Genomic DNA, 15,886 nt, shown 5'->3' on the forward strand with positions numbered 1-15,886 from the left:
TGTCCATTTTGTTTTTCCCGTTCTTTACGAAGTTTATGTTTTCTTCTTGAGCTAAGGTCGGCTGCAGAGGTTCTCAACCCTCGCGCTTTGATACCATGTAGAAACGAATAGCATGCGGAAGTAATAGAAAACCTAACACAGAAACGCAGGTTTCATGGAGAGCTTGATAGTACGCAAGAGAGACAGAGAAAGAGCAGAACAAGTTAAATCTATTACAAAACAATAGTAGTTCTCTGTACATCGTATGTATTCAGTGAACACTTTTATACAAGTCCATACCGACTGATAGAAGTACGGTGTATTTCAATGCTCACTCGAGCGTCTGACACTAACTACGAGACTATTAACTACCTAACAGTCTAGGCTACTACTAGGCTTCTGGTTACTGTTTGACCCGGCTAACCGGCTCCCCAACTCACCGGCTCAATTGCTCGTCGGTTCGCCGATCCGTCTCATCGATCCGGCTTCATCCTTCCGGATGTTGATCCGGCTCAGGCTTATTCAACCGATCCAGATCCGGTTGAGCTTGCCGCTCAACACTAATTAGCTACTTCCATAGGTAAGAAGAATAGCTAATTAGCTACTACCAATCTATAGTCTAGCAACTAATTAGCTAAGATGTAGCTAATTAGCTAAGCAGTAAACTTATGAACTTGTTGCATGTCCCGACAATAACGAAGAACATGGTGTCAGTCGGTCGGTTAGATCGTCGACCAGGGGATGCAAGTTTGATTCACACACCTCAGGTGCTATATCGAAGAGGAAGGGCAAGTTATCGGGCAAGGGCACTGTGAAGGGAGGGTGTTTATCCTCGACACCAATCAAGCCGGAACCGTGCTGTTCGTGAAAGGACAGAAGGTCGAGTCGGACATCGACCCGTGGCACAAGGGTTTCAGCCACATTAACTTCCCACAACTTCGTGAAATGCAGACGAAGAACATTGTTTTCCGCTTGCCAAAAGTTCATGGTCGTAATGGCCAAGTCTGCAAAGCTTGCTAACTCAGGAAGTACCACCGACTTCCATTCCGCAATGAGCGTAATCTTAGTCAAAATCTGTTGGATTTGATCCATTCAGATGTCTAGGAACCGGCATAGAACGTGAGTCTCGGTGGAAGCCGTTACTTCGTAACCTTCATCGATGACTTCACTCGGCATACCTGGGCGTGCTTGATCACTAAAAAGAGAGAAATCTTTGCGTGGTTCCTGAAGGTGAAAAACCTTGCGGAAAGGGAAACATGGCATAAGATCAAGTGCCTACGATCCGATGGTAATCGTTGTCGAAATCCATTGGATTTGATCCATTCAGATGTGTAGGGACCGGTACAGAACGTGAGTCTCGGTGGAAGCCGTTACTTCATAACCTTCATCGATGACTTCACTCGACATACCTGGGCGTGCTTGATCGCGAAAAAGAACGAACTCTTCGCGTGGTTCTTGAAGGTGAAAAACCTTGCGAAAAGGGAAGTAGGGCGTAAGATCAAGTGCCTACGGTCCGATGGCGGGAAGGAGTACTTCTCCGACTAGTTCACGAGTTATCTACAGAAGGAGGGAATTTGACACAAATTCTCCTGTAGATATACGCTGGAGTTGAACGGCATAGCCGAGCGGAAGAATTGGACGATCAAAGAAGCCGCCAGGGCAATGCTTGAAGAGAAGCATATGCTGAAGTTTTACTGGGCTAAAGCCGTAAGGATGACTGTTTATTTGTAGAATCAGACTTTTGCTAATGGAGGAGTGTCGCCACACGAGTTGTATTTCGGAAAGAAGTTGAACATGCACACTTGAGGATTTTCAGCAGCATTGCATATGTGCATGTACCGAAGGAGAAGAGGAGGAAGCTGGATGCCAAAGCCGAGAAGTGTATCTTGGTCGGCAATTCAGACGAGCAGAAGGGGTATAAGTGCTATAACCCTCGAACAAAGGAAGTTCGTGTAAGCCCAGATGTTGTATTCGACGAGTCTGCATCGTGGTACATGCCTTCACCTCCAATACTTAATGATTCCATTCTGAATTCTGATGAAGAGTTCAGCAAGGCTGAGATGCCTCTACGTGATGAGGATATTGGAGCTCTGACAGAGAGTCTGATCTCATTTCGGCTACGTGGGCTGAATGAGGGGTTGGGCTGAGATGGCCAACCAAATGAAGAGCTGGTGAGTAGTGGAGACTTGGTCGTGTTGTCCACGGGTAAAGAATTGAGGAGACGGTTTACGCGTAAAGAAAAAGGGAAGAAGAAAATGTCGGAATACGATTTCGACAGTGCTAAGTCAGACCGGAGCGAGTCTAATTTCGAACCAATTGAAACGGAATCTCCACGAAAGAAGTCGAAATTAGCCGAAAAGGCCGTGAAATCGGGTAATCACGAATTACGCCGATCTACCCGCTTGAAGAACCTCGTAAAGAGGTACGGGTATAATGAGTACACGACGCATCACTATGCTCACATGACGTGAGTGGCGGAAGTGCGTGAGCCGGAGAGCTACGCAGAAGCGGTGGAAGACACAAACTGGCGTGCCACGATAGAGGAAGAGATGCGCGCATTATTGGACAACGAGACTTGGGACCTAGTTGACGCACCTAAAGGTGTTAAGCCAATCGGATGTAGATGGGTGTTTAAGGTGAAATACAACACCGATGGCTCGGTCAACCAATATAAGGCCCGTTTGGTTGTGAAAGGCTACGCGCAGAAGCACAATGTCGATTACGACGAGACCTTCGCGCATGTCGCGAAGATGACTACCGTGCAAGTTCTGCTCGCCGTAGTTGCGGCGAAGAGGTGGCATCTACATCCGATGGATGTAAAGAATGTGTTTTTGCAAGGTGATCTTGAGGAACAGGTGTTCATGGTACAACCCCTCGGATTACTATCCGAACAAAACACTTCGGCAGTCTGCCGATTGAAGAAGGCGTTATACAACCTTAAGCAAGCCCAACGAGCTTGGAACTCGAAGATTACACAATGGTTGCATAGAATGGGGTTTACAACGTCCGAATCGGACTCCTCGTTGTTCGTTCGGCAAGGTCGACATGGACAGGTTTGTCTTTTACTTTATGTTGATGATTTAGTCATTGCCGATGTTGACTTGGAAGAAATCAGCCACGTAAATTCTCAGCTTGCAGCATCGTTCGAAATGAAGAATCTTGGCGACCTTCATTACTTTCTCGGGATCGAAGTGATCCGTTCCCCCGAAGGAACGTTGATCAGTCAACGTCATTACGCATTGTCGTAGTGTAATTCACACATTGCGTGAAAATTGCATTTTTGTCCCTCCGGATGGGATAAGGAGGAACCGGTAAGGAGAACCGGTGAGAACCAGCAAGGAGGACCGGTAAGGAGGACCGGTAAGGAGAACCGGATGAAGGAGGAACCGGTAAGGAGAACCGGTGAGAACCGAATGAAGGAGGGACCGGCAAGGAGGATTCGGTAGGGAGACTCGGTAAGAATCGGATCAAGGAGCTGGTTAAAGAAGGCCGGTGAGAGTCTCTTAGTGGATGAAGGGGCAAATTTGTAAATAGAAGAAAACATTGTTATGTGCATATGGCAGGATTCAAACCTTGTACCTCCACATAGACAAACCTCAACCTTACCATTGTACTAACTTATCCTAAGTGTTCTAAATATAGATTTAATACGTATAAGACCTTTATTTACGCCTACCTTTATTAAAAGGAAAGTCATGCATTTTTAGAATGCGTGAATATTTTATTTATAAGAAAAATGTACACCAATAAAAAATTACTCGTGCGCATTTAGTGTGCATGAACACTTTAGAAAAAGCATGAAGCTATGCTTAGCCTCTTCCATCCTTATATAAGGAGGAGAGAAAGATGTATGGTTGTTGATTATTTTACAAGGATTGATCAATCTAATATATTCGTGGGATTCACGAGTTTATCATTAAAATTCTCTTTCTTACAATCTAAATATTCATTAAATACACTAAACACGTGGGATTCATAAACTTTCTACCTATTCACAACTAGCCTTATATTGTATTCTTTTTTCTCCTAGTCCAAAACCTCAGTGGTTCCCACCCGACTCACGCAACGATCCGGAGCCGAAAGGCACGACAACGTTGAATATGCTCTTCAAGTTCCGGATGGCAGATTGTAAGCCCATCTCAACCCCTCTGGATAGAAACGTAAATCTTCGTCGAGATTCTGGAAAGGCGCAACCCGACACGGTTTCGACAGATTGTCGGAAGCCGTCTCTACTTGACAATCACTCGACCGGACCTCAGCTATCTGGTCGGAATGATCAATCAATTTATGTAACAGCCCACGATCGAACACATTCAGTGCACGCAATGGATATTACGATATGTCAGCGGCACAAAAGACATAGCGTTGTTGTATCGTGCAGACATAGCTGAACAGCTAGTCGGCTACACGGATGTCGATTGGGCCGGAAATGCCCACGATTGTAGATCCACATCCGGATACGCATTCTCATTGGGAAGTGCGGCGATCGCGTGGAGCAGTAAGAAGTAGCCGAAAGTAGTATTGTCGAGCACAGAGGCCGAATATCGAGGGACAACTGTTGTTACGTGCGAAGTCATTTGACTGAAACGGCTATTACGAGATCTACATGTAGAGGTGTCTGATCCGACGACGATCTACTGCGACAACCTTAGCAGCATCCACCTTGCGAAAAACCCTGTATTCCATGCTCAGACCAAGCACATTGAGGTGCACTACCATTTTGTCCACAAGCATGTCCTTTCAAGTGAAGTTGAACTGGTGTATGTTCCAACGGGTCAGCAAATTGCCGACATCCTCACCAAGCCCCTTGGTCTCGATAAGTTACGGCATTTCTCGGTTGAGCTAGGTTTGCGGCACCTCGACACACCGAACTTGTGGCGGGAAACAGGAACAAGAATAGGAGCGTGAAAGGAGCGGTAGGAACCACGATACCGAATCGAATGAAGAATTCGATTTCAGGCCGGCTGAAGAAGTCAAAGAAGAAAGCAGGGGTTGTAATTGCAAGGAGGAGCCGAACCCAGCCGAACAAAGGGGGAACAAAGCCAAGAAAGGCGTAAAGGCCAAGACTAAGACATGGTTGGACGTAGTTAAGGGCCTGAAGACGGATAACAAATTGGAGACAGCCAATTCGGGTGAATCGGAAATGTTCGATTCGGATACGCCAAATCAACTGCGGGCCAAGCGGAAAAAAAGGCAGTGAAAGAGGCGCCAATACCGTGACCGCAAGGGAGCTGAGAAAGGCCGCATGAGTAGACAAGCTGACCGGAAGGGTCGAATGCGTGGCATCGGACGGGTCAAGGAGCGCAAGCGAGGCGTGAAGCCAGAAGAAGCCAGAGCGAAGATCCAAAAAAGCATATGGAACATCAAGTTGAGCTTAAGGGGGAGTGTTGAGAGACAAGATCAACCTTGGGAGCGTAAATGAGTGTGTAACCCAGTGCGTAGACTGGGTGCGTAAAACCGTAAGCAAAATATGGTTGTAGTGGTATGTAAACCGAGCGGCCGTTAGAATGTTATTCCTCGTAAGGAATAAATTTGGGGGTGAGTGTAGGATGCTCATTTATGAGCAGTTAGGTACTATAAGTATTTGTGTCAGCCCGATAGTCAGGGCTTGTATAAAAGGTGCTCACTGAGTACCAAGTATGTACAAAGAACATACAAAGAATTATTTTTGAATATAGCTACGTTTTCTACTCTCTCTCTCTTTCTCTCTCTGTGCCTCCCTCTCCTTCTCTATGTTTTATCGATCTATCGTAATTCCGAACCGTGTACTCAGTGTCTTACGCATACGTTTCTGCACACGTATTCTTTTACAACAATAGTATGGGCCAATCCGGACAGCAATTTGCACCCGGGAAAAGCCACCGTCCTTCTTCGACTTACAATCCATGTTGATGGTCGAAGAAAACCACGCCAGTGGGTCGAGGACCACTCAACCGGACAACCGGATGTTATACACGGAGGCGGATTGAGCTCGTGGCATGGAGGACGAGGTGGGCCGGCATGAAATGGAGGTGTCCGACAAGAGCAGAACCAAAGGCATCAGTTCTGAACCCTCCACAAGCAGGGGGAGTCAAGTTGGAGTTGGAAACCGGTAGTCGAAAGCCAACACGGAATGCTGGTACAATGGCAAGAAAGGCCATAGAGAGTGTTAGTGTTGGAAGAAGCATGCCGATTCGGATCAATCTAGATCCGATAAGGCCAGACAAGGGAACCGGCAAAGCTCGCACTACACAGAAGGATCGGAAGGATCCGGAACTAGGAAGACCGGAAAAGGGCCAAACTTCATGATGAAGCACAAGGCAAACTCGATGAAGAAGACCACTTCCGGATCAGAGAAAGTATGGTATGTTGATTCCGGAGCCTCAAACCACATGACGAGCCACGAAGAGTGGTTCTTGCTTTTGGAGAAACTGGAACAACCGGGAATCGTTGAAACTAGAGACGACACCCCTCACCCGATTGTGCATGTCGGAGAAGTTCCTTTAAGCCATGTTGGGCAAAAGGGAAAGCTGATGAATGTACTACACATTCCAACAATCACAAAGAACCTGATGTCGATCAGAGAAATCGTCGACAAAGGAATGCAGGTGCGGTTTACGCACCTCGGGTGCTTTATCGAGGAAGAAGGCCGGATAATTGCGCAAGGGCGCAGAGAAGGGAGGATGTTCATCCTCAACACAAATGACGTCGGCACCGCCATGTTTGCCAAAGGATAGAATATTGAATCAGACATCGATCTCTGGCATAAACGGATCGGCCACGTCAACTACCGGAGACTTCAAGATCTGAAATCAAAACAAGTTGTGTTCGGATTGCCGAAATTTAATGGACGGAAGGCCCAAATATGTGAAGCTTGCCAACTCGGGAGGACCACCAGCTTCCATTCCCCACCAAACGAAACTGGAGCCGTAACAAGCTTGATCTAATCCATTCGGATGTTTGGGGACCGGCACAGAATGTTAGTCTTGGCGGGAGTCGGTATTTCGTCTCCATTGACGACTACAGCCGACACACATGGATCTACCTCATCGAGAAGAAAAGTGAAGTCTTCGATTATTTCCAGAACCTTCAAATCTTAGTCGAAATGGAAACGGAGAGGAAGATAAAGTGCTTGTGGTCTGATGGCGGAAAAGAATACTTTTCCGGCCAATTCAACAGTTATCTGCGGCAAAAAGGAATTCAGGGAGAATTCCGCTGCTGATATACACCGGAACATACCGATGTGTCCGAAAGAAAGAACCGATCGATTGTCGACGTAGCAAGGGCAATATTGGAGGAGAAGAGCATGCCCAAATTTAACTAGGCTGAGGAGGGCCGGACGACTGTCTACATCCAAAACCGAATCGGGGGCGAGGTGTTAGCACATGAGTTGTATTTCGGGCGAAAGCCAAATTTGAGACACCTTCGGATATTCAATAGCATAGCATATGTGCATGTACCGGATGAGAAGTGGAGGAAGCTGGATCTGAAATCGGAGAAGTGCACTTGTCGGTTACTCACATGAACAAAAGGGGTATAAGTGTTATAACCCCCGGACTAAACAGGTATGAGTAGGTCGAGATGTCGAGTTTGATGAGTCGGCATCATGGTACTCCCTAATAACTCCAACTCCCAATGAAGACCCGATTCCGGAGGATGAGGCCAGTGAACCTAGAGAGGTTCAAGAAGAAGATGAAGAATTTGGTACTCTAGATGAGAGTCCGATCTCATTCCGGCTAAGTGGACCGAATGAGCGGTTGAGTCGGGATGACCAATCGGATGAAGAACCAGCGAGTAGTGGAGACTCTGTCGTGTTCTCCCCATGCAAGGAACCGAGGAGACGGTTCATGTGCAAAGAGAAGGGGAAGAAGAAGAGACCGGAATACAATACCGATAGTGAAGGGTCAGATGCCGGAATATGATACCGACAATGAAGGGTCAGATGTCGGAATATGATACCGATAGTGAAGGGTCAGATGCCGGAATATGGTACCTACAGTGAAGGGTCAGGTCCGAGCGAATCTTACCCCAAAAAGAAAGAAGGCAGATCTTCAGAAAGGAAGTCTGAACCGGCCAAGAAGGGCCTCAAACCGGCTAACGAAAAGTTATGCCGCTCAATTCGTCAGAAGAACCCCATCCAGAGGTCCGGATACAATGAGTACATGGCGCATCACTATGCATAGTACATGACTAAGGTGACGGAAGTGCGTAAGCCGGAGAGCTACGCAGAAGCAGCAAAAGACGCAAATCGGCGTGCTGCTATGGAGGACGAAATGCGGGCACTTGATGACAACGACACATGGGACCTGGTTGACCCTCCCCAACAGTGTAAACCAATCAGTTGCAAATGGGTATATAAGGTGAAGTACAATGCGGATGGTTTGGTCAACCGGTACAAGGCCCGGTTAGTGGCAAAGAGATACACACAGACCCACGGAATAGACTACAACAAGACCTTCACTCCGGTAGCAAAGATGACGACGGTTCGTGTGGTATTGGTTGTTGTTGCGGCAAGGGGATGGCATCTTCACCAAATGGACGTGAAGAATGTTTTTCTTCAAGGTGACCTTGAAGAACGGGTGTATATGATCCAACCCCCTGGATTCCAATCAAAGATGAACAAGTCGATAGTATGCCGACTCAAGAAGTCGTTTTACGGTTTGAAGCAAGCCCCCCGAGCTTGGAATGCGAAGATCACGCACCGGTTGCATAAGATGGGGTTGTGACCTCAAAGTCCAACTCGTCACTGTTCATCTCGAATGGTCTAGACGGTCCAGTTTGTATCCTGCTATATGTTGATGATTTAGTCATCAACGGACCCGGACTGGATGAAATCAATAGAGTGAAGTCCGAGTTGTCGGACGCATTTGAAATGAAGGACTTGGGGGAACTTCATTATTTTCTTGGGATCGAGGTAATCCGGACCCCCGATGGCATATTGCTCTGACAAAGACACTATGTGCTGAATATGTTGTACAAGTTCGGTATGACGGAATGCCGACCAATCTCCACACCCCTGGACCAGAACCTGAAGCTACGTCCTGACTCCGGCCCAGCCTGCAATGAGAAACGGTTCCAACAAATTGTCGATAGCCTTATATACTTGAAAATCACCTGACCCGACATCAGTTATCCAATCGGGGTGATCAGCCAGTTTATGCAGAAGCCGACCGTGGAGCACCTTTAGTGCGTGCATCGACTATTGCGATATGTGAGCAGCACAAAGGACCAAGGACTATTATACTGACTTGGTATAGCTAGGAAGCTGGTCGGATATACCGATGCCAACTGGGCTGGTGATGCATCAAATCGTTGATCCACCTCTGGTTACATGTTTTATCTTGGTAGCGCAGCTGTTGCATGGAGCAACAAAAAGCAGCCAACAGTGGCTCTGTCGAGCACTAAGACTGAGTATCGGGGCATTACCATTGCCACTTGTAAAGCCATCTAGCTTCGACGACTGCTGTGAGACCTCCGGATCGAGGTGCCAAATCCGATCCTGATTTATGGTGACAACGTAAGCAACATACTATTGGGAAATATGTCCCTCCAATGTGAGGAAGATCCGATCGTCCAGAAAGCCGACAGTCGAGGAGCCACGTTGATGAGGGGCTATACTTGTAAATAGCCAACTCGGGAGACTATACTTGTAAATAGTCTAAGTGTGCGCTCCATGAGGGTTACGTATGTAAATAACCAGAAAGTTGCATAAGTATATATGCAACTAGGCCAAACTTTTAGGTAAGAACAATGCGCAGAAGTTGTAGTGTGCGATATAGTGAAAGAGAGAGAGAGTGTGAGAGAAGGAAGAGTCGCGCCATAGTTGTGTGTGTAACAACAGACGTGAAGAGCCCTGTGCGGCTGATGCACCTGTGAGAGAGTGTTGTAATCTTCTCGCTATTGTATATCCACTATTTGTATAGTGAAGAATCTGTTCCCGTGGTTTTCCCCGTTTTAGGGTTTCCACGTAAATCTCTGTGTACATCTGTTTATCTTGTCTTTCTGGTATATTTCTGTAATTCGTATTTCAGTGCGTAGTTCGTTCATTGTGATTTATATTCTACAACGATTACTCGACAAACTGGTATCAGAGCTTGAGGTGCAAGCATGGGAGGAGGTGTGAGCGGATTCCCAGGCATGATAGTTCTAAACTCTCAGAACTATGCAGACTGGAAGATAAAGATGGAAGACCTTCTCCTAGTTAAAGACTTGTACGAGCCAGTCGACAGAGTAGAAATACCCAGGGGGGTATTAGAGTTGGACTGGAAACTTCTGAATAGGAAGGCGGTGGCCACAATCCGACAATGTGTCGATGTAAGTGTCCTTCAACATGTGGCGAATGACACGAATGCCTACGAAATGTAGCAGAAGTTGTCGGGTATGTATGAGAGGAAGAACGTGCTAAATAGAACCTCGCTAATGAGAAAAATCGTAAGGTTGAAATACAGAGACGGTGAGAGCATCGTCGAACACATCAACACATTTATGGGGTGTGTAAATCAACTTGTTGCGACCAAGTTTCCCCTGGATGATGCGATGTAGGCCATCCTGCTGATGTGCACATTGCTGGAAAGCTGGTAGAACCTGGTGGTTACTCTCAACACCTCCTGTCAAGAAGAGAACTTGTCTTTACAGACGGTGAAGAAAAGCATCCTAAATGAGGAGGCAAGGAGGAAAGACAAAGGAGTCCTATCCCAAATGGATTCAAATCTGACTCAACATATGGACAGAGGAAGAGATCGGCGAAGAAGAAGTCCGCAGCAAACGGACAAATCCCACTCCATATCGAAGTCCAGAGGTAAACTTGTGTGCTTTTATTGTGGAAAACCTAGACACTTCCAGAAGGACTGCCGACACATGAGAAAATACAAGAGTGTCAGAAATAATGTCGAACCCCGGAAGATTCCGGATGAAAAGAACACTTCGGCCATTGCTACGAGCAATGAGGAACTTCTACTCATCTGTGAACAGACAAGTCCAAATCTTGCAAGCGAAGAGTGGACTTGGGTGATCGACTCTGGCGCATCCTTTCACATTACTCTGTCGAGAGAGTACTTCTCGATGTATATAGTTGGGGATCATGGCTATGTAAAGATGGGTGATAGTGGAGAGCAAGATAACCAGAGTCGGAAGTGTATGCTTAACGATCTCGACAAGGTGTCCACTGATGTTGAAGGATGTTCGACACTTCCCCGATATCAGATTGAATCTGGTATCAGTGGTAGCTTTCAGAATGGCAAGTGGAAGTTCTGCCGAGAAAATCTCATAGTGGCCCGAGCACAGAAAGAAGGAACATTGTACATGATGCATGCTCGACTGTGCAAATTGGAAGTAAATGTTGTTGTGGAGAAAAATCGTCCCTAGGCACACTCAGAGAATATCGGGAGAATCGGCGGAGTGCATCGTGTGTACTCTCCCTTGTAAAAACGTGTGAATAATAGGGGGGTGCCTTTATGGCGCCGAGTGGGATTCAAGTCGGGACAACGAATCCCATGTAGATCGGGATTTATCCCACATTGTAACGCATCCCTCTCCTTGTTCTATAAAAGGAAGGGATGGTCCCTTGTAGAAGGGTTGCCCATTTTGAGTTAGGAGGGTATACCACTTAGGTCTAGGGTTTGGTAGAGTTGTTCCTCTTCATCTTATTCTTGTTCCCTTAGGGTTTGTACTTTGGTCTTCGCCCTATTTTGTTTAGGGTTTCATCTTGTCTTCTTCTTTCTCTTCTGCCCCTTCGTGTCTGTTTAGGGTTTTGGCCCGATGAAGAGCTTGTATGTTCTATGGGGGTTTACTTCTACTCGGCCTCCTGTGCAAGACCTCGCTCGATGCGACGAGCCCAAGAGCTCCCCCGATGGCGGCTTGGCGGCAGACTGCTGTTGTAACGTAACCTACCTTGGTTTGGCTCGAAGCCGGGGATGTATTCTTTCCCTTGTAATATACATATTCGTATCTGTTTGTGCATATTGGTGTATTTGGTGGTGTCGGGAGCACAATCCCTTGCTTCCTGTGCATAAGAGTCGGTGTCACGCGCTCTCTCTCTCTCTCTCTCTCTCTCTCTCTCTCTCTCTCTCTCTCTCTCTCTCTCTCTCTCTCTCTCTCTCTCTCTCTCTCACGTTCGGTTGCCTCCGGGACGCGTCCGGAGTCGGTTTCTCGGCACCCCTTTGTCCCTAGTCCGAGACCCCCTGTGGTCCCACCCCTTCTACACGCACACGCGTAATAACGTGACATATTTGGTGGCCGACTCGGCTGGGGAGATATGGCATAAGAGGCTAGGCCACATAAGTGAAAAGGGAATGCACGTGTTAGTTGACCAGAACCTTCTGCTAGAAGTCAAGGGAGTGCACCTGGAGAAGTGTGTCGACTGCTTAGCAAGAAAGCAGAACAGGACGACATTCCACTCGAGACCACCGAGGAGAAGAGAAGCTGCACTGGAACTAGTACACACGGATGTGGCCTATGTGGATGCTCCATCGCATCGAGGAGGACAGTACTTTGTAACGTTCATTGACGACTATAGTCAGAAGACATGGGCCTTCGTACTGAAGTTGAAGGATCAAGTATTGTCGATTTTCAAGGAGTTCTAGGCAAGAACCGAAAGAGAGTCGGGTCAAAAACTGAAGGTTGTCTGAACCGACAACGGTGGCGAATACAAAGGGCAGTTCAAAGAATACTGCAAGTGTCAAGGTATTCGAATTGAATACACAGTACCAAAGACCCCAGAATTGAACGGGCTTGTAGAGAGGATGAATCGAACGATCATGGAGAGAGTGAGGAGCATGCTCTCTCATGCAAAATTGCTAAAATCCTATTGGGCTGAGACGATGTACACAACTGTTTATCTAATCAACAGGTCTCCCTCAGTACCTCTAAAGGGTGATGTCCCACAGAGGGTGTGGACAGGGAAGGATGTCTCCTACCAACACCTGAGGGTGTTCGGATGTTTGGTGTATATGCATGTACCAAAGGATCAGAGGTCAAAGCTCAACAACAAGTCAAAAGCATGCATATTCATGGGATACTCGGAAGATGAGTTCGGCTACAGGTTGTGGGGCTTAGTCGACAAGAAGGTAGTGAGAAGTCGGGATGTAGTCTTCCTAGAAGACAAGACAATTGAAGACTGGAAGCAATAGAAGTCGGAACCGACTCCCCAGTCAACCTCGACTACCATCGACTTAAGGCCAAGTGAGTCATCACAGACAGTTGTAAGGAGACAGTTGGTTGACAGAGTCGAATCCAATTCGGTCGACTTGGAAAGACCGACAGACTATGAGTCAGAGTCGGCAAACCTGCTAAAATCAATTGAGGAATATGAGTTGGAGTTGTCCAACTTGGAGATGCCAATTGATGAGCAGAATCCCGAGCAAAGAGAAGAGTTGGCAGAGACATCCGGACTAGAGCCAATTGTGAGTGGATGAAGGTACCCACTCAGAGAAAGGAAGGCACCGATTACATATGCCCGTCAATACATCCTCTTGACTGATGACGGTGAACCGGAGTGCTATGAAGAAGCCATTGCTGACGAGAGCAGAGGAAAATGGCTGAACGCGATGTAAGAGGAGATGGAATCCTTGCACGCGAATTACACCTACGACCTAGTAGAGTTGCCGAAAGGTAAGAGAGCACTCGGGAAAAAATGGGTCTACAAGGTGAAGACTGGAGAAGTCGACAGTGAGCCCAGGTATAAAGCCCGCAGAGTGGTGAAGGGTTTACAACAGAGGAAGGGCGTCGACTTTGACGAAATATTCGCACCAGTCGTGAAGATGACATCCATTCAAACTGTTCTGAGCATAGCGGCTAGTTTGGACCTGGAGATCGAACAGTTGGATGTCAAAACCACATTTCTACATGGGGAGTTAGACGAAGAGATCTACATGCATCAACCCGAAGGCTTTGAAGAGAAAGGGAAAGAGAATCTGGTGTGTTGACTTAGGGAAAGCTTGTACGGATTGAAACAAGCTCCACGCCAATGGTACAAGAAGTTCGAGTCCTTCATGATGGAACATCGATTCCAGAAAACACAGGCTGATCACTGTGTGTTTGTCAAAAGCTACAAGGAAGGAGATTTCTTGATTCTCTTGCTATATGTTGATGATATGTTGATAGTCGGTCAAGACACAAGGAAGATTGGAAGCTTGAAGAAAGCTCTCGGCAAATCATAAAGTATGTGACGAAGATCCTAGAGAGGTTCAACATGTCGAATGCAAAGCTGGTCGGCTCCGTGTTGTCGACAAACTGCAGATTAAATGCGAAGCAGTGTCCGAAGGGACAGAAGGAGAAGGCTGAGATGAGGAAGGTACCATATGCGTCAACCGTCGGTAGTGTAATGTATGCTATGGTCTGTACGAGACCGGACATAGCATTTGTTGTAGGAGCAGTAAGCCGATATATGAGTAATCCAGGGAGAGAACACTAGGCAATGGTGAAGTGGATACTTAGGTACTTGAAATTCACCTCGGAGGTGTGCCTAAGGTATGGTGTCGGAAAACCTGTGCTGGAAGGTTTTACCGATTCGGACATGTCAGGAGATGTCGACTCGAGCCGATCCACGTCAGGGTACATGATGACCTATGCAGGGGGAGCAGTGTCGTGGCAGTCATGACTGCAAAAGTCTGTAGCCTTGTCGACTACAGAGGCAGAGTATATGGCAGTGGTAGAAGCTGCAAAAGAGCTGATCTAGATGAGAAATTTTCTCACCGAACTAGGCATGAAACAAAAGGAGTTCTTGCTTCATTGTGATAGCCAAAGCGCCAAACACCTAGCAAAGAACGCGGCATACCACTCTCGGACCAAGCACAAACAGAGAAGGTATCATTGGTTGAGAGAGAGAGTCAAAGAAGGAGAGTTTTCTCTCGAAAAGATCCATACTGACGACAACGGATCCGACATGTTGACGAAGAACCTACCTATGGACAGACTCAGAGTCTGTCAACAAAATACAGGACTAACAGTTCTCCTCCAACAGGAGTGAAGGGGGAGTTTGTTGGGAAATATGTCCCTCCAGTGGGAGGAAGATCCGACCGTCCGGAAAGCCAACAGTCGAGGAGCCAAGTTGATGAGGGATTCAACTGAGGCCGAAACCGGAATCGGGTAAATAACCAACTCAGGAGACTATACTTGTAAATAGTCTAAGTGTGCGCTCCATGAGGGCTACGTATGTAAATAACCAGAAAGTTGTGTAAGTATATATGCAACTAGGGCAAACTTTTAGGTAAGAACAGTGTACAGAAGTTGTAGTGTGCGATATAGTGAAAGAGAAGAGAGAGTGTGAGAGAAGGAAGAGTCGCGCCATAGTTGTGTGTGTAATAGTAGACGCGAAGAGCCCTGTGCGGCCGATGCACTCGTGAGAGAGTGTTGTAATCTTCTCGCTATTGTATATTCACTATTTGTATAGTGAAGAATCTGTTCCTGTGGTTTTCCCCGTTTTAGGGTTTCCACGTAAATCTCTGTGTACATCTATTTATCTTGTCTTTCTGGTATATTTCTATAATTCGTATTTAAGCGTGTAGTTCGTTCATTGTGATTTATATTCCACAATGATTACTCGACACATACAGCTCACCAAGACCCGTATATTCCATGCTTGGACAAAGCACATAGAAGTGCATTATCACTTTGTTCATCAACGGGTCCTGAGCGGTGAAAGCGGTGAAGTTGAACTTCGGTATGTTCACATGGATCAGCAAGTTGCCGACATCTTCACCAAGCCGCTCAGATCATACAAGTTGCAACATTTTTCAGAGATGCTTGGCATTCAACATCTCGATGTGCCGCACTTGAGGGGGAGAACAGGAATGGGAACAGATAGCACTGGACAAGGAGCCGGAGAGGAAGAAAGAACCAAGGGAGGAGATGAGCAGATAGAGGAAGCCGAGCCGACCGAAGGAGTTGACACATCCGAAGCAAGCGGCAACGACGGCAGAGTCAAGAAGGA

Source organism: Azolla caroliniana, unplaced genomic scaffold (assembly GCF_043228905.1).
Source record: "Azolla caroliniana isolate FFs.n. ecotype wild unplaced genomic scaffold, voAzoCaro1.0.p SCAF_7, whole genome shotgun sequence".
Taxonomy (NCBI): domain Eukaryota; kingdom Viridiplantae; phylum Streptophyta; class Polypodiopsida; order Salviniales; family Salviniaceae; genus Azolla; species Azolla caroliniana.